The sequence below is a fragment of the Hippoglossus stenolepis genome, chromosome 2, assembly GCF_022539355.2.
Source record: "Hippoglossus stenolepis isolate QCI-W04-F060 chromosome 2, HSTE1.2, whole genome shotgun sequence".
Classification (NCBI taxonomy): domain Eukaryota; kingdom Metazoa; phylum Chordata; class Actinopteri; order Pleuronectiformes; family Pleuronectidae; genus Hippoglossus; species Hippoglossus stenolepis.
The window spans coordinates 26,024,825-26,049,558 of NC_061484.1; the positions used below are offsets into that span (position 1 = coordinate 26,024,825).

The 24,734-nt window shown below is 40.4% G+C and overlaps 1 pseudogene; it reads right to left on the bottom strand.

Moving 5' to 3' along the window:
• Positions 1 to 2,112: 2,112 nt before the first annotated feature.
• LOC118125924 overlaps positions 2,113 to 24,734 on the bottom strand; it is a 30,355-nt pseudogene continuing 7,733 nt past the window's right edge.

The following is a 24,734-nucleotide window of genomic DNA, read 5'->3' on the forward strand; positions in this document are numbered from 1 at the left end:
GCTGTAAATGTAACGCTAGCTTAAAATTTAGCCAATGCTAATGACAGTATCCAGTTAAACTGTTATACTTAATTATCTGCCTCACTTACCACGGTCGTATTTTCTTCCAGCGAGATATTTTACATGTACCATCTTAGAAATTAATAAAATTCTTTATAAACGGGTGGCTGTATGTTACACAGCAGCACGGTTTACCAGATCAGAAATCTCCTGGCTAAAATGTTAACTAACTTAGCCGATGATAGCTAATACTAATAGTTATATTACTTCTTTCTCTAACATTAGATTCAAATAAAGAACTTTTAAAATAAAACTGTTTATGTTCATATTTACTTGGGTAACAACAGATCTCGCGCTACAGGAAGCAACGTGATTTGGTTCTTTGAAAAGAAGTAAACATTCTCACCCAGTATGAAGTGACTTGTTGATGCCTGTTTTCAGCGATCAAGCAACTTTAACCATGCTGGCTAATGGTCGCCTCTAAATGTCACTGAAGTCAAAGGCATGAAAAAAGATGCAAGTCAGTAGTCTTTCTTACACATTTACTAGCCACGTAGCTACGCTCAGCTGTAAAGACAAATCTTTAATTTTGCTAAGATGGGACTTTTGTGAAGTCATGCTAGCAAAAACCGTAGGCTAAAGCTAGCGTTTTTAACTATTTATTTCCTAAACAATTAATTTACACTCGGCTTCTGTTTTAAAACACTTATTTGGGTATCAGCCGTTAAGTTACAGAAAGCTAACGCCAAAAATTCGACATCAAAGGATTTTTCTGTGTACTATGCTATTGACTGAAGCTAATAGGCTAACATTTTGTGTTTTTAATTGTTTGTGGTGACTAATGTCAAGCTAAATGTGTCTATACTCTACATTTCATTTGATTACATCATATTTTGATTTATATAACGATGTATATATATATCTCTAATGAAATGCCTGCTATGTCATCTCTGGCTTCACTTACTAAATATTTTTACAGCACCAGAATTAATAAATATGTTTTTATACTGCACCAAACTGTTGAATAGTTTTTTACAGCACCAGTGTTTAATATTGTTGTTTAACTTGTTTGCATTAAAATAAACTTCAGATTAATAGACAAATTTGGATTGTACCTTAAATAAAGTCAGTCAGATTTCTTCTTTTACTTTTTTAATGGCCACAGTGATTAATGAATCAACATACAGGGGCAGAAAGACGAGAATGAATTAAACTACAACCACATGGATTAAAGAAACAAATCAGTCATGGATACATCATCTGTAAATATTAATATATTTTTATTATCATACCAGTATACACTTCCAATTAATCCACATACAAAACATAGGAACTGAATTTGTTGCCTTTGCTAAAGTTCTGCAGGCTGCATTGAGTCTGCCTCATCTTTTTTGTCTTTTCAACTCAGCTACAATTCAGTCTAGTCTCCGTCCCATTATAGTAGTTAAATATTTAAAATATGTCGCTGTGAAGTTAGATAATTCTGTTCAAAGTCAGTATGAATAAATTATAAAGGCATGAAAAAGAAATTGTGACATAAGGAAATGGTTTAAATTTGGGTCCTGCAGACACATAAAGCACTTTTAATATTGCCCATGACTACTCATGCTTCATTATACACCATATCACCTCATGGAGAATGGCTAGGAAGAATGTGACGCGTTTTAGTTTAAACACAACCAATCAGAAATGGATTAGAACCTGTTCACTCTATTTGAGGCCAAACACTGCGAAGATCATAAAACCACAGTTATGGACATGTGGTGATCCTGTCTGATTTGGCGAAGTTAGATCACTTTCCTCACAGCCGTTGAGCTCTGTATTCACATACTTCTGAAGGCTAACTCTACACTCTGCCCTTCACTGCTTCACAAACAGAAAACTTGATAAACCACGCATAATGAGGCGTCAGTGATAAGGTCACATGGATGCTGCATAACTTGGCTGTTTATTACGCAATGGTCAGCTGCTCTCCATTGATTTCAGTGTATTTGTATCATACCAATGGCTTCGTGCCTTGACCAGTTACTCTTCATCCTCCTGATATGCACCACTTTCTGCCCTCGTGGTCCTGTCTTCTCAGCCTCCATCTCCTGCGATTTTCTCATGCGGTCATTTATCCAGGAGCAGATTGGCCAGGGATCGGAGGATATCTCTTCTCATATAGATACATCTGAGTTTCCCACAGCATGTCCACACTCAGGACCGCGCCACCACCTCATCCAGCACTCCCGTGACAGCTGGGGGCTCAATCTGCACAAATTAACACAGGGTTTGTAAGAGTTACTTTCAGGTTCACAGACATTACGTGAAACCATGCAAATGAGCCACAACACTGAGGATAATAGGAGTTATGCATAGCTCTGCATACTAATGTCCATAGAAACATTTACAGTATATGAAGGGCAATGAAATGTAACTCATATTCAAACCAGGAATCAAAGCAGACAAGAGGATTTCTGAAATCCCAGATAGATTTTCTGAAATTATTGCATTAATAAGCTTCCAGAGGACTGACACACTCACATTTGACAACTACTACGCTTACGTGAACACCAATATTCCCAGCTACTGAATTTAATCAGATATTATTTTGATAGATAAATAGGTAGTAGAAAACTCCAATAGGATGTTATGAAGTAATTAAGAAGTAAACATGTTCATGCCGAGGACTGCAATATTTCAAATGTCTTGATTTTTGCTTATTCCGAGTATCAGTAAGGTTAAGATAATCAGAAAATGCTGTTTACATGGTGCAAGTGTCTTATTCAGCCTATTGTCTTAATCAGATCAATATCAGAATATTGGTTTGTATTAGCTATAGCAGCTAAAATGTTTACTCTTTGTCAACCAGAAACCCAAGGTCTGTTACATCGTCTTTATTATTTAAAACACTGTATAGAAGCATCAGAGTATAAGAGAGAATGAAAAAGTGCGCCACAGAGAAGGTGGTGGATGAAGATGTTTTGATGGAATAAACGAACGAGGGCAGAGAGCAGAGTTAGTGGTGAAAAAGAAACCAAAGCACAGCAAGTTCATTGTCAGCAAATCGGTGATAGATGGTGTCGATCATCTCACACCAGGCTCTTGGCTCTGTCCACGCACAACCATCAGAGTCTGTGCACTGCCCAACAGAGAGAGAGAGATACCAAAGGCTACAAAGATGTGAAAACACAACTCTGACTCATGGGACAGTAGAAATCAATGGTTAAGAGTCCACAGGCTTTTATTTTAACTACAAACAAAGAGTTGAGACTGAACAGCGGCCGTAGCTCTCAACTCACAGTCCACCAGCATCTTGCCCAGCTCCTTGGCTCCTACAAAGCTCTTGGCCAGCTCCAGAGGATTGAGGGTCGGAACACATCCACAGAGCTCACCACCACCTGAGGGGGTTTACCTGCAGACACACGGGAGCACGTTTTATGATGCAAGTATTCACTGATCTAAATTTATTATCACTGTACTATGAAGATTTCCTGTGCAACTAGGCAGAACTGCTGCAGGTTTACACTGAACCAAACACGCTGAGATATTGCGCCCAGTGAGGGATTTTAGACAACATGACAACAAACGATGCCTACACCCCCCAGTCCAACTTAGTACCTTTATATAGACTGGACAGAGGAATAAGGCTAAAGGAGATAGACATGCCATTCATGCTCCTGCCAGCACAGTGGTTGTTGACACTTTCAGATTAAAAGTGATCTTGACTTCTTGAATTTAGCCTCCAGACGGAGCATGAAATATATTATTAGTTGCACGAGACACAATGAAGTGGCTCACCTGTCCCAAGGAGATGACTTATACCTAACTCTTGATTTCTCCCTGTGGCCCTGAGAGGCAGGAGTGAGCAGATGAGTTAGAAAGGAGGGAAGATAGATGAATGACAGTTAATGAGACAAATATACTTAAATAATCCATGCAAGAAGGATTGAAATGAGCAATTAATGGATGGGGGAGCAATAAAAATATGAAGCTGCTGTCACGCTACCTCCGCTTTGAAGGCTTTGAGCGTTGTACTGATGGATTTCGACATGGCGTCCAGTGTCGGGTTATTGGCCAGCAGCCCTCCATCCAGAAAGCGGCCCAATGGTCGGAAGTGCAGGTGGGGAGCAGCACCGCTGGAGCGGGCAGCCTCGCCAAGCAACAGTTGTTCTGATGCAAAGACAAGAATAAGGAGAAATGGTTTGGCAAGGCAGTTTTTAGACTCCAAACTTCAGAGAAAGATGCTGAACGACTTAATGGTTAATTTTTTCAAACTGCCTTACAACAAACAAACACATTGATCGATGGTGGTGAGAAGGACAAAGAGCTGAAACGTATTTCTTTGCTGCTGTGCTCATAAGTAATAATGATGTTTACACATTAACGTATTTCAATTTAGGAGTTAATAAACTTAAATTTAAAGACAGAATTAAACTCTTGTAGTTGTTCCTTGCAGATGCCTGGCTGCCTCCTCATTCACACCCATACACCTCATCTGTCACCTTCCTACGCTTCTGGGCGGCCTCTGCAGGTATCCCACTATCAACACATCCTCATCCTCCCATCCTGCAACAACACGGCAACAAGTGCATCACGACTTGGACACAGTGACACACAAACTCACATGAGGGATTTGCATTCACGCAGAGCTTTTTCTTTGTTTTTACTATTGAGATTTAAAGTCACTAAAGGTAAGATTTGACGCCATCCAGTGGTAGTTTTAATGCACCCATTATTCTGCACTGGTCTAAGGCCAACACACACAAGTGGTAATTCTGGATTACCTTGTATGGTGATTGCTTGAATGTGGCAGTGGTGGCGATGGGGCTCTCTTATGGACGGAGGGAGGGTTGTAGTTCCTGAAGATGTGCAGCCTGCCTGGATGTCTGTCTGCCAGGACACTGGTCACCATCACTCCCACACAAACAAGTGAGAGGGAAGAGAAAGAGTAACTTGTCAGAGAGGAGACAGATAAAAGTGCCGCCAGCCGCAGAAGACAATTTACATCAATACATTTTTCGAATCTCTTCACAACTATTTTACTTTCTCAGTGGTTTCAGATGTAGACTTATGTAAAGCTTGGCTGCAGCATTGATCATAAACCCCACCTCCTCCATGTTAGCGGATGGGACATGGACCACACTATAAAGTCATAATTTTTCCCCAAGATGGTGTCTGTCGTCTTTTATGTACTCCTAAGTATTAATTGATCTATTTACAGTTTTTAGAGTTTTTGATTTTTAAAACCTTTGGCTTTCAAAATTTATACAAAACTACTGTCAATGTTTCAATGACAATAAGTGGATCTGTACAGTACATTCTGTGGAACAATATTAAAACCTACCTAGAAAATAATATTAAATATTAAAACATCGTCAATCACAGAACATATTACGTCATTAAACACCACTGTTTGATGAAGTCATCCATGTTCCTCTTTTCTATTTCTTTAAAAACCTTAAAATCTACCTAAGTAGACTCTGGCCTTCAGCAGCTAGATAAAAACAGGAAGTGCTCTCTGTCCTGTCCTTGTCCCCTCTACCTGTTCTTCCTGCTGCTGCAGATGGACATTTTGGCTTCTCCTACTATCCAGTTTAATAATTTCCACTTGCTAGTGTTGGATTTTCTATAACCAACTCCTAGGATGAAGGCAGTCTTATTCCATGGGTCTTCAAACTGTTTAAAAACATTCTGAAGTGTATTAAAAAGGTAACAGAGTCTTTTACAATCATAAAAAGCATGAAAAACTGTTTCTGCTTCTCCACAAAATGGAAAATTGCATTTGAATGTTGGGTTGATGATAGAAATAAAACTGTTAACCGCTAAGCAGAATTGTAAAACTTCACGTAGGTCACTAGTCCTCTTTCTTCACCTGGTGGTTTGTATAAACCCTCCACACTGGTTTGACTCTGCTGTCCACATCCAGTCTTCCTCCACATCGTGTTAGTCCTCACGTTTGCTTCTGTTCAGGTTAAAACACAACATTCATACATGGCTCTTCCTTTGGCTGTGCAGTCTTACCTGTTTCCAGTCCAGTTTTATTTTAAAAGGTCTCAGAGCTCCGCCCAGATTTGGAGAGAAACCAACTCTGGGAAAGGGTCGTTGTCGTCGGGGTTTCTGTTCCAGTACCGTACTCCTGTAGTGCATCTTTAGCTCCTGCCGTGAGTCTCTTAATCCATAGGTTTAAAATTCTCTCTGCCTGTCGCATGGACTCTGTCCGATGAGAGAAGCCAGCCGATGTCGGTCAGTCCAGACCTGCTGCATCGACTCTCTTCCTCAGGGTTACAGCTCCGGTGGTGCACAGCATGCTGGTGAGGCCTGGTGTTGAGCTGCTCTTGGACATCCAGCCTGGCTCCATTGATTAGCTGCTCTTCCAATAGCCGGCAGAGTTTGCAGGTTCCAGCCTTTTCCATTAAAAGGTTCCATGTCTTAAAAGTGACTGATAAAAAGGAGATAATCCGTAAAGTGTTAGAACCTTTAAATCCATTAAGAACAGCGCCATGTCTAACCCTAGACCAGTTAACCTCTCAGGATGCTGTTTGTCACTTGTCTCCCAAACAACATCCTTGTGGACTCAAGTAGATATTTCTGATGAACTGTAATCTAAAAGTGGCTGCCCTGTTTGGATGTGCACCTGGGACCTTGCCCTCCTCCTTTGGTAAATAATACACACTGGGGCACCCAGTGTAATCTGTCCCAAAATAAATCTGTTAAATGGCTTGTAGTTTTGTGTGAGTCCTTTTGTGGTTCCACATGCATGTGAGCTGGTGCCAGAGCAGAAGCTACCAGGCTATTGATTATTAATGTTCTGCCTCTGTACGATAATTGTGGTTTCAGCCATCTCCACTTGTTGAGTCTCCCTTGTATTTTCTCAGCCAACCCCTCCCAGTTCTTCTGAACTATGGACTCATTGCCGACATATACCCCCAGGTACTTGAGACCGTCTCTTTTCCACATCAACCCCCCCGGCAGACTGGGTAGCCCCCCCTCCCCCCTCCCAACTGCCAATGCTTCACTTTTCACTTGGTTTACTCTTGGCAGCTGACATGGTTTTAAAATCACTGACAATTTTTCCGAGTTCTTAAATATCCTTCTTGGTTTTTTACAGCACTGACGATGATGTCGTCTGCATATGCTGATAAAATGTGTTTAAATCATTTAAAATCAAACCTTCAATGTTAGCTCTTATCTGTCAGCATGGGTTCAGAAAGTGCATATAACATCCCCTGAGAGCGAGCAGCCCTGTCTCACCCCCTGTGCACTTTAAAAGGTGCACTCAGGCCTCCATTAATCTCTTCAGTACACTCTCAATGTCCTGATACAAACCTTGATCATAGCTATGAGACATGGGCTGAGGCCGAACCTCTCCAGAGTCTTCCAGAGGTAAAAAGTTTCAACCCGTCAGTAAAGCCTTTCCTGGTCTGAGAAATGAGACCAGTTTTTATGCCTAATGAACTAGAGAAGTCCACAATATCCCGAATTAAGGACACATTGTCCAGGATAGACCTACCAGGCACACAGTAGGTCTGGTCTTGGTGAATCACCTGATCCATCACCTCTCTCAAATGGTTTGCCAGCGCTTTGGAAAGGATTTTATAATCTGTGCATGGGAGCGACACAGGACGCCAGTTTTTGATCTCCTGAAGATCTCCTTTTTTTGGCAGGAGAGTTATTACCGCCCTCCTGCAGCTTATCGGCAGCACCAAGTCTCTAAAACTCTCGTTAAAAACAGTTAAAAGATCTTCGCCCAATCTCATTCCAGAACTCTTTAAAACTCCTACCGAACTCGCCGACACAGGGGCCTTTCCCTCCATGCTCTGCAGGGCCGCAGAGTTCTTGCATCGACAGGGGGCCATCCAACCCAGTGTTCACGCCTTGAGGGACTTTGGGGCAGCTCTACAGAAAGATTCATACATGGCATTGTTCTCGGTGTATTCACTTTTGTACAGATCATTATAAAACTCACGGCTCTCTTCCGGATCTCCTTGCTGTCACTGAGTTCTCTCCCTTCAGGAGATCGCAGGAGTGTGGATGAGTCGGCCTTGTCCGCTCTTCTTCTCCAGTCCAAAGAAGAATTTCGATGGTGCATCCATGAGCGCTGCCATCTGGAAATCATGACTGACCAGCACCCTGAGCCTTAGTGCTCAGTAGGTCTGCAAGAGCAGATTTTTTAGACTTGAGATCTTTACGATCTTGATTTCCAGTGGAATCTATTAAATTCAGCAACAATTTCCGTCTCTAGATCCTCCAGATCTGGTAATGTCTCTTGTACATTGAGGAGTATACTGTTGACAGAGCTGCTTTTATCTCCACTTAATAGTCTCACCTACAGTTTTAAAGAAATAAAACTCATTTTTCTTTCTTTTTAAAACCGCTCCAAAAAACTTAAAAACATCCGAAAATGTGCATCACATAAAAGAGACGTGTTAAAATGCCAGTATGCACTTCTGGACTTTAATTTAGAGATAAAACGCTAGACACAACCAGCGCGTGATCCGTAAAACCAACAGGGAGTATACTGCACTTTTTGAAGATGTTAAGATTATGTTTAAAACAATAAAACCGGTCCAATCTCGCCATGGAAATTAGATTCCCTCTGCAATGAGTCCAGGTGTATTGTCTTTTATTATCATTCATCCTTCTCCACACATCACACAGGTCATGAGCCTGCAGCAGCTGCCTCAGTGCACGCTGCGATGCTCTGTGGGGCTCTAGGTGGTTCCTGTCTAAAACATCATCTTCTGTACAATTAAAATCTCCTCCTAAAAATAAAAAATCATCAATTTTAACTTTGCTTAAAACTGTGTCTAAAACCTTTAGAAAACAGACTCTGTCGGGTCCTGAGACCAGAGCATAAACATTCATAAAGACAAAATAAAACTGCTCAACCTTGCCCTCACACCAGTAGTCTGCCCTCCACCACCTCCTCCACTTCCAAAGACTCTGGTGTGAAGCTCTGAGAAGATGATGCCCACCCCACTAGTTGTGCTTAGGTGGCCCAGGACCACCCGCCCTCCCACTCTCTTTCCAGTCATTCTCATTTTGAGTCACTATGAGTTTCTTCTAAGTTTCATTTGTTGGAACATCAGAGACCTCTTCACAGAGTCTCTGGCTCCACGAGTATTCAACGAACTAATGTTTAAAAGACTCATGTTGTAAAATATAAAACCCCACATAAAACAGGACTGATTGATAATCAGGATGCAAAACTTTATTCATCATCTTCATCATTGTTCTTCTCTTGTCTAATTCTTTGAAATAATCTTCTTTAGTCTATATATTTCCTGGTCGGTGAAGCCTCTTGCCTTTGCTGCTCATGTGCAGCCGGACAGAGTTTGAGAGCTGCTCTTATCAGAGAAATAATCTTCAACTTTCATATTCTTTGTTTTCTGGAGAAACACTTTTATTTCCTACACTGTAGCTTCTTGTGCTCTTCTTGGCTTCCTGTCCTTGAAGTTTTAGGATCTTACTGTCAGCAGAGTTTGTCTCATGTTGGACTCCGGACTCTGCTGCTCCTCTCCCTCCTCTTCACTGCCCTTTTGCCTGAGCTTCCACTGTTGCTCCTGGTCTTTCTTTTCAGATGAGGAACTTTGAAGCACGCTCCTCATCTCTCCATGTCAATCTCGCTTTACTTGGCCCTGTTGGACCCCCCTGTCCCCTCCTGTCCTCTCCCTCACTCACCTGATCTACCTGTTGACCCCTGTCCCCTCCTGTCTCTTCCTCACTCACCTGACTCACCTGTTGGACTCCCCCGTCCCCCTCCTGTCCTTCCTCACTCACCTGATCTACCTGTTGGACCCCCTGTCCCCTCCTGTCTTTCCTCACCACCTGATCTACCTGTTGACCCCCCTGTCCCTCCTGTCCCTTCCTCACTCACCTGACCCTTCCCTTTGGGACCCTCCCCACCACCTGACCTTCCTTTGGGATCTCCTGTGACCTCTCCTGTCCCTCCTCACTCACCTGACTCTCCTGTTGGACTCACTTGTCCTCCTGTCCCTCCTGACCTTCCTGCTGGACGCCCTGTCCCTCCTGCTGTTCCTGGAGTGTCAGCTGTTTTATTTCTCTGTGGATATACTTTAGCTTGGTGTCCTTCCTCCTACAGCTGAAGCACTTGTGTTATTTGATGTCACAAAAATCATGTAGTCAAACCTTCCACTTGAGTTTAAACACCAGGTTCAGGTCCTCAGTCCTGTTGTCTAGAATCATAAATAGATGCCTTCTGTGGGACATCACGTGTTTTAGCAGAGGGGACCTGCATCCTGGAGGACACTTCTCTTAACTTGAGACAATATCTTTCCGTGTCTGACAGTTCTATTATCAAAGTCTCGCTCTAATGAACGGGGACGTTGACAGAGTCACTAACCGGTGTGGTTCAGAGGCAGAACCTATGAAAAATGTCTGTATTGCACCTGTAAAGATTAAAGTTATTCATTACATACACAATTTTGCTTAACGTGCTTTCAAATAAAACCTCAGAAATCAAACTCCAGGCAGTCAGACGAGGCTCAGTAAGTTCTCATCACAGCATTTCACTGTCAAACTCGTGACTTCCTTTCTGTTCTCTTCTTTCTCACAGAATCGCTCATATCTGCCTCCTCTCAGTTCGGCCTCGTCCCCGTCCCTCCGGCCTCGCACCTTTACAGTGCAGCGACTGGGGTCCGGGGTTTCTCCCAGGCCGCCAGGGATCTCCATCGGCACCCGAACACCACCAGAGCTTTGATCAGCTCCATGGTCCATTCACAACCAGAGGAAGTGGATATGCGTCATCTGCCTCTTTCAGTAAAGTCTGTGGTTTTCACCTGGGTGAGATGTATCCTGTGTACAAACCTTGAGACAGGGGCCTTGTCTAAACTACTGCAGACAACAAACACTCAAACGAGCTTGCTGGGCCAGTAGGTGGAGAAAAGTCTATGATCAACAATCCACCAAACACCAGAGAAAATAATGTGTTCCAAGTAAAATTGGGCAAAAGTCAAGCTCCGGTCAATGTTTGAAATAGGAGCTGTGCTGCTACATTTAGCTGCACACTTGTAACTGACCAAGAACTGCTAACACAACTACTGAAACTGGTAAACAGCTGCCATTGTTGTTGTTGTTTCGGTGTCTGCTCATTACACAAAGTAACAGTCGGCACGTGTGAAGTAACTGTGATATCATCGTTTCAAAATGCTGTTTGTTTACACACGGATAAACAGAAACCAGGTTCTGCAAAAATCTGCACTATTGGAAGGCGCTTTGTAAAAATCTCTACATTAGTGATTAAAATACCGCTTGCATGTGCAGATGAGAGGCCTATAACACAGAGGAAACATTTCATTGAGCAAAAATATCGCATTACATGGGATAACATTCTCGGCTGGCCCTCAAACAGAGTTCGTCAACATTATGTTATAATTTACAGCAACGAAAGATAGGAAGTGTAAAAAACATTTTAATTTCAAATTAAGATCATTTTTTCAAAAAAACTAAAATAAAGAACCTAAAACCTTCAAATTTTCAAAATACAAATAGAAACAACAATAAAATTGCCAATGAATAAACGCTATAAATCATCAGTGTTTTAGTTTGTAAATTTAGCAGGATTGCACAAAACAACTGAACTGACAAACATGACATTTTGTGGAGGTGACGGGCTAAAGGAAAGAATACACAGGAACACAAACTTAACTAATACGTATATGGTTAATTCTAAGTGACAGCAACAAGCACACAACTGCAGCTGAAACTGAGGTCTGACTGACTGCGTGGATGGCAATAACTTTAGGGATGATAGTGCAAGCACATGGCAAATAGTGCTGCAAATGGCAATACACAAAACGATACAAAGCAGCAATGTGGCAAAACACCAATCTAGAGATTCCATGTTATAATAATAAGAGAAGCGTGAAATGGTTTGGTTGATGATGAAAATGGGTGGAACAACCATAATCTGGTGGCCGCCACCGTCTGATAATTAACTGGAAACGCTTGTTGACATATTACATAATACTTATTAGCCTTGGTGGAGGTGGTTGGACTGTCAGAGCAACATTCTAGTTTCAAATTAGTTTAATGTTAGCAAACAGCTGAGAAACTTGTTAAAAGGCAATGGAGATGGAACTCTAGGGTTTATTATGTTACATCCAAAACACTTCCATGATTATTAAGAGACTATTGCTGCTTACGAATGAAACTTGTGAGTTTGTGGTTATGACATCATGTACATGGTGTTTAAGTTGTGAGAACATTGCTGCAAGGCAAAGCTTTACTGACGTTACTGTCAGTATCTACAAGCGACAGATACACAATCTAACACATGAGTAGGCGAGTCACATAACACAGGAAATGCATAGAACTCTTTTTTTAAACTAAGAATAAGGAGGAAGCGATTTTTTACAAGTTGAGATCTGATAAACAGTCTCAAACAGACAAACAGACCATTCTGACTTCAGTCTTTCATTTACTCTGTGATAGATTTTTCCCATTTAAAGTTTTTATTTTTGATGAGCTTTCATTTAAAGTGATACTTGTTGAGAAGAAGACAACACTGGCCATGCTGTTTCTGGCAGGAGCTGAATGTGTGTTCATGGGTTTGTTCCTGTACATCTCAGGTATGAATCACCGTTTATTTCTGCAATACTAACTGTGAATCGTAACTGAACCGTAAGAAATTAAAATGTTTATCAGCATATTAGTCAATTGTAGATGGATTTGAAGGAAACCATTTATCTTCTCAAGCAGAACTATAAAATGCTTTCTGTTAAAGGGTTGGAGCAACAGCATCTGTGCCTTAAAAGGTTCATCAGTGGATCTATACACTGCCCAGCCTAACTTCCAAATCAAGTATGAAATGTTCACTGTCTCGGGAGGGCAACAAGAAGGTTCAAGATCAGATCTTTGGCAGATCGAAAATGTGGAACATATCTGAAGAGAGCAACTTCACTTTTACAATCAATGATCTGAGAGAGTGATAAAAACACTTACTGCTGTAGTGACGTTAATGACAAACGAGATAAATGCCAGGGGGAGAAATTCAGCTCCTTGTTGCAGGTACAGTGGTTCAGTTATTTATTATGAATTTATTACTGCAAAATTAACATCAGTGCATTAATTCTGCCTTTATCTTAACATCCTCCTCATGTGACCTGCAGGTGAAGGTGTTTCCTGCCACAAAGCAGAAAAGACAGTGTCCCCATGTGCAGCAGCATGCTGTCCTCTGACTGAAAGCCCTGTGGTCTATATCTGGTACAAGAACACAGAGTTCTATCAGGACTCCGTCTCCTGGTACCAGGAGCCAATCAGCAGCGAGGAACCAGTCACATACTCCTGTGCTCTCAAAGGCTACTTAGTATCTCAGAGCCCCTGAAGTCTCAGTGGGTGAGTGACAACACATGTGGCTCCGTATCCTGGTGCCTTGAATTGTAAAGCTTGTGAAACACTGTTCACTACAGAATGTCGCTTTTCTTTGTCCAGCTTCTCTCACATCAGCCTGCTTCACTGTGACCTATGCTAAAGGCAGAATGTGCTCAAATCAGCAGAGACCAGAAGATGAGCCGTGCCCATCACATATCCCAGAGGTGAAGTTTCACAAATAATTATGCATGCAAACACACTCCCAATCCCAATAATGCCTAAATCCTTTTAAATAATGTTTTTCACAAAATAAAAAGATCTACAGTGTTTCACCAGAGATCGTTAGTTACCTTACACGTTGAAGCTCCGGTCATACTGAGGTCCCGGGTTAGGACCATGAGATGAGTTCCGTTGGGTTATGTCTGGCAGGAATTGGTCAAGAATGTAAACATGTGTGTGTGTAACTTAACTAAAGAAAGCATGGATGGATTTTCACTCATCATTATGTGGTAGGATTATCCAGCAACTATTTCATTACCTGCTATTAGGCCCATCTCGATTAATCGTGCAGAGATGAAGTGGTGAGAAGCAGTTTTGTTACCTTCTCAACAGAAGTACAAGTACATGTTCAAAAGATCAAGACTGCTGGGATTTCAAACTGGCCTGTAACACCAGCTGTCCACAGACGAAGTCAAACCATCACATGGTACAAAAACAGACGTATTGGAGCCGGCACCACAACGAAGTTTCCAGCTCTTCCTGTCTCTTACTCTGTGGCTGTAGAGCACTTGCTCGGCGAAGTTTGTGAGTATGAGCTGTTTGTGGTCGGTTATAATTCATAAAAGATTTTGAGTCAAGAGCCTGTAAAAGGGAGAAAGATAACTGTTTGATGATTTGTTTAAAATCTCTGCTCTGTGTATTCAGGATATATACTGCCTGGAGGAATTATGTCAACAGGATGATCCAGGCTCTGCAAGGTTCCTCAGTGAACATCTCCAGTGAATACTGGATCCTTACAACCTGCAGTGAAGCTTAAATCGTATAAGAATAGGAGAAGTGATATGGCATGGTGAGCCTGATAATCATCACAGATCGTATTAAGTTTCAGCTTTTGGAGTGATGAACAGCCACATCCTGACTATCAATGAACTGAACAAGAATGACTCAGCAGAATACATTCAGAATAAGAAGTAATGCAGGGAATGGTCGGCTGTTCCTGGGGTGACTTTTTGGTCATTACAGGTAGGTACAGTATTTGATTAAATACCTGCATACTTTCCATAGAGAGTTACTATCGATAATAATAAGGCAAACTAATTCAACAAATCAATCTCCATTTTACCCTTCTTGCTTGTTTGGGTTGTTTTAGAAGACACTTGTTCAGGAACGCCTTATCAACTGACCAATCTCATCTTGATCTGAAGGTGAAGTTTAGTCCTTCTGAGGAGGTGACTGAGGGACAGAGAGTCACGCTTGACCTGCAGAACCAGTTGTCCTCTGACGGACAACATGAACTACATTTGGTACTTGAACAATCAACCCTGAATCTGACAAAACACAAAGCAAGTACCTGGTCTCTAGGACCCCACAGTATAAACATGCAGGAAACTACTCCTGCAAGGTTAAAATGCTCCAAAAGAGCTCACAAAAGATGCTCACTGTCCACAGAAGAAGAAAAGGGACTCAAGCAGCCATAAGAATCATTGTTCTTCTCCTGGTTGTAATACCCACCTCCATCTTCAGGGATTAGGTGAGCATCACTGTGCTCTGCTTCAAATCACACTTTTCACATTCTCTTTCACACTAACCTGGCTTCAATTTCTTCATTTCACTTAGAAGAAAGATGACTTCCATCCAGCTCTAGAACTGAAACCTCCTTCAACTTGGAGGAGGTGTGCTAGAGAATTTTAACAGTTTCTTCCATTAGACAAACGTCCTCATCTATTCAGATTCAACCGAGTCCAAACAGCAGCTTCAACCATTGTCTTTAATGTAGAAACAGATGCATTGTCCTATATGTTCCATGAATGTTATATTTACAATAATGCATACAATCATGTTTTATTTTCTCAGTACAATTCAGTTTTTAATTTTATATACACTGAAAGTTATTCCAGGCAAATGCAGCTATATTGAACCCTCCATTCATTTAACCTCCATTTAAACCTTTAATTTCATTAAGAGAATTTTAAATTCACAGAAATATTAAATAAAATTGTCTCTTCATCAGATAAGCCCCTGGTCAAGTGTAATAATTTACATCTCGCTCAACTAATAGAGGAGGATGATATTCTAAAGCAGCGTCCAACTCCCCAACAACAGAGATGCTCTCTACTCACAAATCCAGCCACATCAGCCCTAAGAAGAAGAGCAAAGCCCCCTATGCTGTTGTCAGGTTTACACCCAAAACAACACCTGAGCAAACATCTGTTATTACAAGGATCTGACTTCAGACTACTCAAATTTAAAAGCTGTCTCAGACCATATTCATTATTTTATATGTTTGTATTAATAGGCTACTTTGATTGTAATGGCATTTACTTGACATGTTACCTGCTATGCTGAATGTAGTTAAAGAGTCTTATGAAGAAAATGAGAAAAAAAGATTATATTTCAATAAATGTTTTTTCTATATTCGTTTTTTTATGTTGCAACAAGATTGACCACAAGTCGACAAATGCATTTCTATTTCCTCTTTCAGGCAAACTGGCCTGTTAGTGGACCTCTAAAATTAGCACATCACTGCAGACAAAGGCCTTGTCTGAACTACTGCAGACAACAAACACTCAAACGAGCTTGCTGGGCCAGTAGGTGGAGAAAAAGTCTATGATCAACAATCCACCAACACCAGAGAAGAATAATGTGTTCCAAGTAAAATTGGGCAAGTCAAGCCTGGTCAATGTTTGAAATGTGGAGCTGTGCTACATTTAGCTGCACACTTGTAACTGGACCAAGAACTGCTAACAAAACTACTGAAACTGGTAAACAGCCGCCATTGATGTTGTTGTTTCTGGTGTCTGCTCATTTTACACAAAGCAACAGTCAACTGTGAAGTAAACTGTGACATCATCATTTCCAAAAATGCCTGTTTTGTTTTCACACGTACTGATAAACAGAAACCAGGTTCTGCAAATCTGCACTATTGGAAGGTGTTTGTATAAATTCCATATTAGTGAGTTAAAATACTGCTTAGTATTTAGATGAGAGGCCCAAACACAGAGGAAAAATGTCTGCTCAGCAAAATATCAGCATTAGCATGATAACATTCTCGGCTGGCCCTCAAACAGAGTTCGTCAACATTATGCTGCAATTTTACAGCAACGGTGATAGGAAGCAAAAAACATTTTAATATCAAATGAAGCACTTTTCAAAACTAAAACAAAAAACATTAAAACCTTCTAATTTTTCAAAATATAACATAAACAACAATAAAAATACAACGAATAAACGTCATAAATCATCAGTGTTTTAGTTTGTAAATTAGCAGGATTACACAAAACAACTGAACTGACAACCATGACATTTTGTGGAGGGGTGGACGTGGGCTGGGGTTGAAGAATACACACAGGAAGTTTCCTACAAACCAATCAATACGTATATGGTTAATTCCAAGTGACAGCAAACACACAATAACTGCAGTCAAAACTGAGGTCTGACTGACTGCGTGGATGGTAACAACTTTAGGGATGATAGTGCAAGCACATGGCAAATAGTGCTGCAAATTGCACGACACAAAACGACACAATGCAGCAATGTGGCAAAACACCAATCTAGAGATTCCATGTTATAACAATAAGAGAAGCTTAAAAATGGTTTGGTTGATTATGAAAATGTGGTGGAACAACCATAATCTGGTGGCCACCGTCTGATAATTAACTGGAAACGCTGCTTTGACATATTACATATAATACTTATTAGCCTTGTGGAGGTATGGACTGTCAGAGCAACATCTCTAGTTTCAAATTAGTTTAATGTTAGCAACAGTTAAGAAACTTGTTAAAAGGCAATGGAGATGGAACTCTAGGTTTATTATGTTACATCCAAAACACTTCCATGATTATTAAGAGACTATTGCTGCTCACAAATGAAACTTGTGAGTTTGTGGTTATGACATCATGTACATGGTGTTTAAGTTGTGAGAACGTTGCTGCAAGGCAAAGCTTTACTGACGTTACTGTCAGTGTCTAGAAGCCACAGATACATAATCTAACAAGTTAGTAGGCGAGTCACATAAATACAGGAAATGTATAGAACTCTTTTTTTAAACTAAGAATAATGAGGAAGCATTTCTTACAAGTTGAGATCTGACAAACAGTCTCAAAATAGACAAACAGACCATTCTGACTTCAGTCTTTCATTTTCTGTGGATAGATTTTTACCATTTAAAGTTTCAATTTTTATGAGCTTTCATAAAAAGTCATACTTTCTATTGAGAAGCTGAAGACAACACTGGCCATGTTGTCGGCAGGAGCTGGAATGTGTTCATGGGCTTGTTCTGTACATCTCAGGTATGAATGACCGTTATTTCACAATACTAACTGTAAATCAGAACTGAACCGTGAGAAATTTAAATGTTTGTCAGCATATTAGTCAATTGTAGATTGATTTGAGAAAAAAAAGATGAAGCTCAAATATTTTCTCAGATTCTGCTCTTCACATACATATTACAGCAAACCGGCATTTACAAAACAATTAATGTACAATTTATCTACTAGTTAAGAACTATAAAAATGCTTCTCTGTTAAAGGGGTTGGAGCAACAGCATCTGTGCCTTTAAAAGGTTCATCAGTGGATCTACACTGCCCAGCCTAACTTCCCAAACTAAGCATGAAATGGTTCACTGTTCGCTTTGGGAGGACAACAAGAAGGTTCCAGATCAGATCTTGCAGACGGAAACGTGTGAACATATCTGAAGAGAGTTGATTTCACTAATACGCATCAATGATCTGAGAGAGAGTGATAAAACACTTACTGTTGTAGTGACGTTGATGACAAACAAAATAAATGCCAGGGGGAGTCATTCAGCTCCTTGTTGCAGGTACAGTGTTCAAAGCATTATTATGAACTTTATTACTACAAAATAACATCAGTGCATTAATTCTTGTTTATCTAACATCATCTCAGACCTGCAGGTGAAGGTGTTTCTGCCACAGGAGAAAAGACAGAGTGTCCCTGGCTGTGCAGCAGCAGTTGTCCTCTGGACTGAAAGCCCTGTGGTCTATATCTGAAAGCAAGAACACAGAGTTTATCAGGACTTGTCTCCTTGGTAACAGGAGCTAATCAGCAGTGAGGAATCAGTCACATACTCCTGTGCTCAAAGGCTACGAGCATCTCAGAGCCCTGAAGTCTCAGTGGGTGAGTGACAACATGTGGCTCGTATCCTGGGTGACTTGAATTGTGTTTGTGAAACACTGTTCACCACAGAATGTTGTTTTTCTTTTGTCCAGCTTCTTCTCACATCAGCCTGCTTCACTGTGACCTATGCTAAAGGCAGAATGTGTCAAGTCAGCAGAGACCAGAAGATGAGCCGTACCCATCACATATCCCAGAGGTGAGTTTCACAAATAATTACATGCAAACACACCCCAATCCCATACGTCTAAACCCTTTAAATAATGTTCTCTACAATTTAAAAAGATCGACAGTGTTTCACCAGAGATCGTTATTACCTTACACGTTGAAGCCCGGGTCATACTGAGGTCCTGGTTAGGACTATGAGATATGAATTCTGGTTGCTAAGGTTCGGTATGAATTGGTCAAGAATGGAAACGTGTGTGTATGTGTACAAATTAACTAAAGAAAGCATGGATGGATTTTCACTCATCATTATGTGGCAGGGATTATCCAGTAACTATTTGGTCACTCAGTTATTAGCACATCTCGATTAACGTGGCAGAGATGAAGTGGTGAGAAGCAGTCGTTTTTTTATTCCCAACAGAAGTACAAGTACATGTCTGTGCACACTAAAGTCAGGGGGCATTTCAAACTGGCCTGTAAACCAGCTGTCCACAGACGGAAGCTCAAACCATCACATGGTACAAAAACAGACGATTAAGCAGGAACCACAATCTGCCCCTCAGCCTCTCCTGTCTCTACCCCTGTGCTGTAGAGCACTTGTTCTCAGATGAAGTTTGTGAGTATGAGCTCGTTTGTGGTCTGTTATAATTCATAAAAGATTTGAGTCAAGAGCCTGTAAAAGGGAGAAAGATAAACTGTTTGATGATTTGTTTAAAATCTCTGTTTCAGTGTATTCAGGATCAAAACTGCTCCAGAGTGAATTAAGTGTCAACAGGAGGATCTGTGCCTGCAAGGTTCTCAGTGAACATCTCCAGAATACTCGGATCCTCTTACCAGCAGGAAGTTTAAATTGTGTATAAGAACAGGAGAAGTGATATGGCGGCTGGTGAAGAGCTGATAATCAACAGATCCTATTAAGTTTCATGGAGTGATGAACAGCCACATCCTGACAATCAATAAACTTGAACAAGAATGACTCAGCAGAATACATATTCAGAATAGAAGTGATGCAGGGAAATGGCCGAAGGTTCTGGGGTAACTTTGGTTTGTCACAGGTAGGTACAGTATTTAGATTAAATACCCATACTTACAGAGAGTTACTATCACACATAAGGAAACTAATTCAACAAACTAATTCCATTTACCCTTCTTGCTTATTTGGGTTGTTTTAGAAGACACTTGTTCAGGAACGCCTTTATCAACTGACCAATCTCATCTTCAAATCTGAGAGTGAGGTTTAGTCCTTCTGCGGAGGAGGTGACCGAGGGACAGAGAGTCACGCTGACCTGCAGAACCAGTTGTCCTCTGACGGACAACATGAACTACATTTGGTACTTGAACAATCAACCTCTGAATCTGACAAAAACACAAAGCAAGTACCTGGTTCTAGACCCCGTCAGCAGTGAACATACAGGAAACTACTCCTGCAAGGTTAAAATGCTCCAAAAGAGCTCTCGTCAAAAGATGCTCACTGTCCAAAGAAGAAAATGGACTCAAGCAGCCATAAGAATCGTTGCTCTCTCCTGGTTGTAATACCCACTCCATCTCTTCTTGTGGATTAGGTGAGCATCACTGTGCTCTGGCTTCAAAGCAATGACTTTCTTACATTCTCTTCACACTAACCTGGCTTCACCTCTTTCATTTCACTTAGAAGAAAGATGACTCTTATCCAGTCTCCTAGAACTGAAACCTCCTTCAACTTGGAGGAGGTACAGAGAATTTTAACAGTTTCTTCCATTAGACAAACGTCCTCATCTATTCAGAGAGTTCAACTGAGTCCAAACAGCAGCTTCAACCATTGTTCTAATGAAACAGAGATGCATTGTCCCATATGTTCCATGAATGTTATATTTTACAATACTGTACACAAATCATAAGCCATTTTCTCAGTACAATTCAGTTTTTAATTTTATACATCAAGTTATTCCAGGCAAATGCAGCTATATTGAACCCTCCCATTCATTTGACTCCTCCATTTGGAATCTGTTAATTTCATTAAGAGAATTTTAAATTCACAGAAATATTAAATAAAAATGTTTCTCTTAATTTTCATCAGATAAGCTCCTGGTCATATGTACGATGATATCTCGGCTCAACCAATAGAGGAGGATGATATTCCCATAGCAGTCCAACTCCTTAACAACAGAGATGCTCTCTACTCACAAATCCAGCCACATCAGCCCCAAGAAGAAGAGCAGTTCTATGCTGTTGCTGGTGTTTATGCCCCAAAACAACACCTGAGTAAACATCTGTTATTACAAGTGATTCAGACTTTGTGACTACTCAAAATTAAAAGCTGTCTCAGACCATATTCATTATTTTATATGTTTGTATTAATAGGCTACTTTGATTGTAATGGCATTTACTTGACATGTTACCTGCTATGCTGAATGTAATTAAAGAGTCTTGTGACGAAAATGAGAAAAGAAATTATATTTCTAATAAATGTTTTTTTTATATTCGTTTTTTTTATGTTGCAACATGATTGACCACAAGTTTACAAATGCATTTCTATTTCCACTTTCAGACAAACTGGCCTGTTAGTGGACCTCTAAAATTAGCACATCACTGCAGACAAAGGCCTTGTCTAAACTACTGCAGACAACAAACACTCAAACGAGCTTGCTAAATAAATATAGGTGGAGAAAGTCTATGATCACAATCCACCAACACTCAGAGAAGCAATAATGTTCCAAGTAAATTGGGCAAGCTAAGCCCGGTCAATGTTTGAAATGTGGAGCCTGTGCTGCTACATTTAGCTGCAGTACACTTGTAACTGGACCAAGAACTGCTAACACAACTACTGAAACTGTAAACAGCTGCCATTGTTGTTGTTGTTTCTGGTGTCTGCTCATTACACAAAGCAACAGTCGGCACGCAGAAGTAAACTGTGACATCATCGCTTCCAAAATGCTGTTTTGTTTTTTAAACACGGATAAACAGAAACCAGTTCTGCAAAAATCTGCACTATTGTACATGCTTGTAAAATTCTGCATTAGTGAGTTAAAATACCGTTTGCATTTAGATGAGAGGCCCAAACACAGAGGAAACATTTCATTGAGCAAAATATCAGCATTAGCATGGACAACATTCCCTGGCTGGCTCCTCAAAACAGAGTTCACAACATTATGTTATAATTTTACAGCAACGGTAAAGATAGGAAGTGTAAAAATAATTTTAATTTGAAATTAAGTTCATTTTTAAAAAAACTAAAACAAAGAACCTTAAACCTTCTGATTTTCTAAATATAAATATAAAACAATAAAATGTCAACTATCAAACGTCATAATCATCAGTGTTTGAGTTTGTAAATTAGCAGGATTACAATACAAAAACAACTGAACTGACAAACTACGAACTTTGTGGAGGGGTGACGTACAAAGGAAGAATACACACAGGAGGTTTCCACAAACTTAACTCAATACGTATATGGTTAATTCCAAGTGACAGCAAACAAGCACACAACTGCAGCTGAAACTGAGGTCTGACTGACTGCGTGATGGTAAAAACTTTAGGGATGATAGTGCAAGCACATGATAAATAGTGCTGCAAATTGCACGACAAACGATACAATGGCAATGTGGCAAAACACCAATCTAGAGATTCTTATGTTACAAATAATAAGAGAAGCTTAAAATGGTTTGGTTGATTATGAAAAATGTGGTGAACAAACTACAATCTGGTGGCCGCCACCGCCTGATAATTAACTGGAAACGCTGCTTTGACATATTACATAATACTATTAGCCTTGGTGGAGGTATGGACTGGTCAGAGTAACATTTAGTTTCAAATTAGTTTAATGTTAGCAACAGCTAAGAAACTTGTTAAAAGGCAATGGAGATGGAACTCTAGGTTTATTATGTTACATCCAAAACACTCTATGATTATTAAGAGACTATTGTTGCCTGCTAAATGAAACTGTGGAGTTTGTTGTTATGACGCTCATGTACATGGTGTTTAAGTTGTGAGAACATTGCTGCAAGGTAAAGTTTTATTGACGTTACTGTCAGTATCTACAAGCGACAGATACAATAAATTTAACACGTTAGTAGGTGAGTCACATAAAACAGGAAATGCATAGAACTCTTTTTTTAAAACTTAGAATAAGAGGAAGCGATTTACAAGTTGAGGTCTGATAAACAGTCTCCTACAGACAAACAGACCATTCTGACTTCAGTCTGTCATTTTACTCTGTGATAGATTTTACCATTTAAAGTTTCAATTTTATCAGCTTTCATTTAAAGTGATACTTTCTGTTGAGAAGCTGAAGACAACACTGGCCATGTTGTCGGCAGGAGCTTTTCGGAATGTGTGTTCATGGGTTTGTTCCTGTACATCTCTGTGTATGAATGACCGTTTATTTCGCAATACTAACTGTGAATCGAACTGAACCGTAAGAAATTTAAATGTTTATCAGCATATTAGTCAATTGTAGATTGATTTGAAGAAAAAAGAGGACGCTTAAAATATTTTCTCAGATTCTGCTCTTCTTCGCTATATTACAGCAAATCGGTATTTACAAAAACAATTAATGTACAATTTATCTGCTCAAGTTAAGAACTATAAAAATGCTTTTCTGTTAAAGGGGTTCGAGCAAACAGCATCTGTGCCTTAAAAGGTTCATCATGGATCTACACTGCTCAGCTCAACGTCCCAAATCAAGCATGACATGGTTCACTGTCTACTGGGAGGACAACAAGAAGGTTCCAGGATCAGATCGCTGTGGTATTTAGAAAACATGTGAACATATCTGAAGAGAGCAACTTCACTATTACAATCAATGATCTGAGAGACAGTGATAAAAACACTTACTATTAGAGACTGCTAATGACAAATCTAGATAAATGCCAGGGGGAGAAATTCATCTCCTGTTGGGCAGGTACAGTGGTTCAGTTATTTATTATTAATTTATTACTGCAAAAATAACATCAGTGCATTAATTCTGTTTTATTCAACATCCTCCTCAGACCTGCAGGTGAAGGTGTTTCCTGCCAGGAGAAAAGACAGTGTCACTGGATGTGCAGCAGCAGTTGTCCTCTCTGACTGGAAAGCCCTGTGGTCTATATCTGCAAGCAAGAACACAGAGTTTCTTATAAGGACTTCGCTTCCCGTACCAGGAGCTAATCAGCAGCGAGGAATCAGTCACATACCCTGTGCTCTCAAAGGCTACGAGCATCTCAGGAGCCCCTGAAGTCCAGTGGGTGAGTGACAACATGTGGCTCTGTGTATCCTGCTGCCTTGAATTGTAAAGCTAGAAACACTGTCTGCCACCACAGAAAGTCGTTCTTCTTTGTGCAGCTTCTCTCACGTCAGCCTGCTTCACTGTGACTTATGCTAAAGGCAGAATGCACTCAAATCAGCAGAGACCAGAAGATGAGCCGTGCTCCATCACATATCCCAGAGGTGAAGTTTCACAACAATTACATGCAAACACACTCCCAATCCCATACGTCTAAATCCTTTAAATAATGTTTTCACAATATAAAAGATCTACAGTGTTTCACCAGAGATCATAGTTACCTTACACGTTGAAGCCCGGTCATACTGAGGTCCTGGTTAGGGACTATGAGATATGAGTTCTGAAGGAGTTAAGGTTAGGCATGAATTGGTCAAGAACAAAACATGTGTGTGTGTCTGTGTACAAATTAACTAAAGAAAGCGCATGGAGGATTTTCACCATCATTATGGGCAGGGATTATCCAGTAACTGTTTGGTCACTCCTATTAGCCCATCTCGATTAACGCGGCAGATGAAGTGGTGAGAAGCAGTTTGTTTTTTTATTCTCTCCCAACAGAAGTACAAGTACAAGTTCAAAAGATCAAGACGGGTGGATTTCAAACTGGCCTGTAACACCAGCCGTCCAGCAGACGGAAGCTCAAACCATCACATGGTACAGAAAC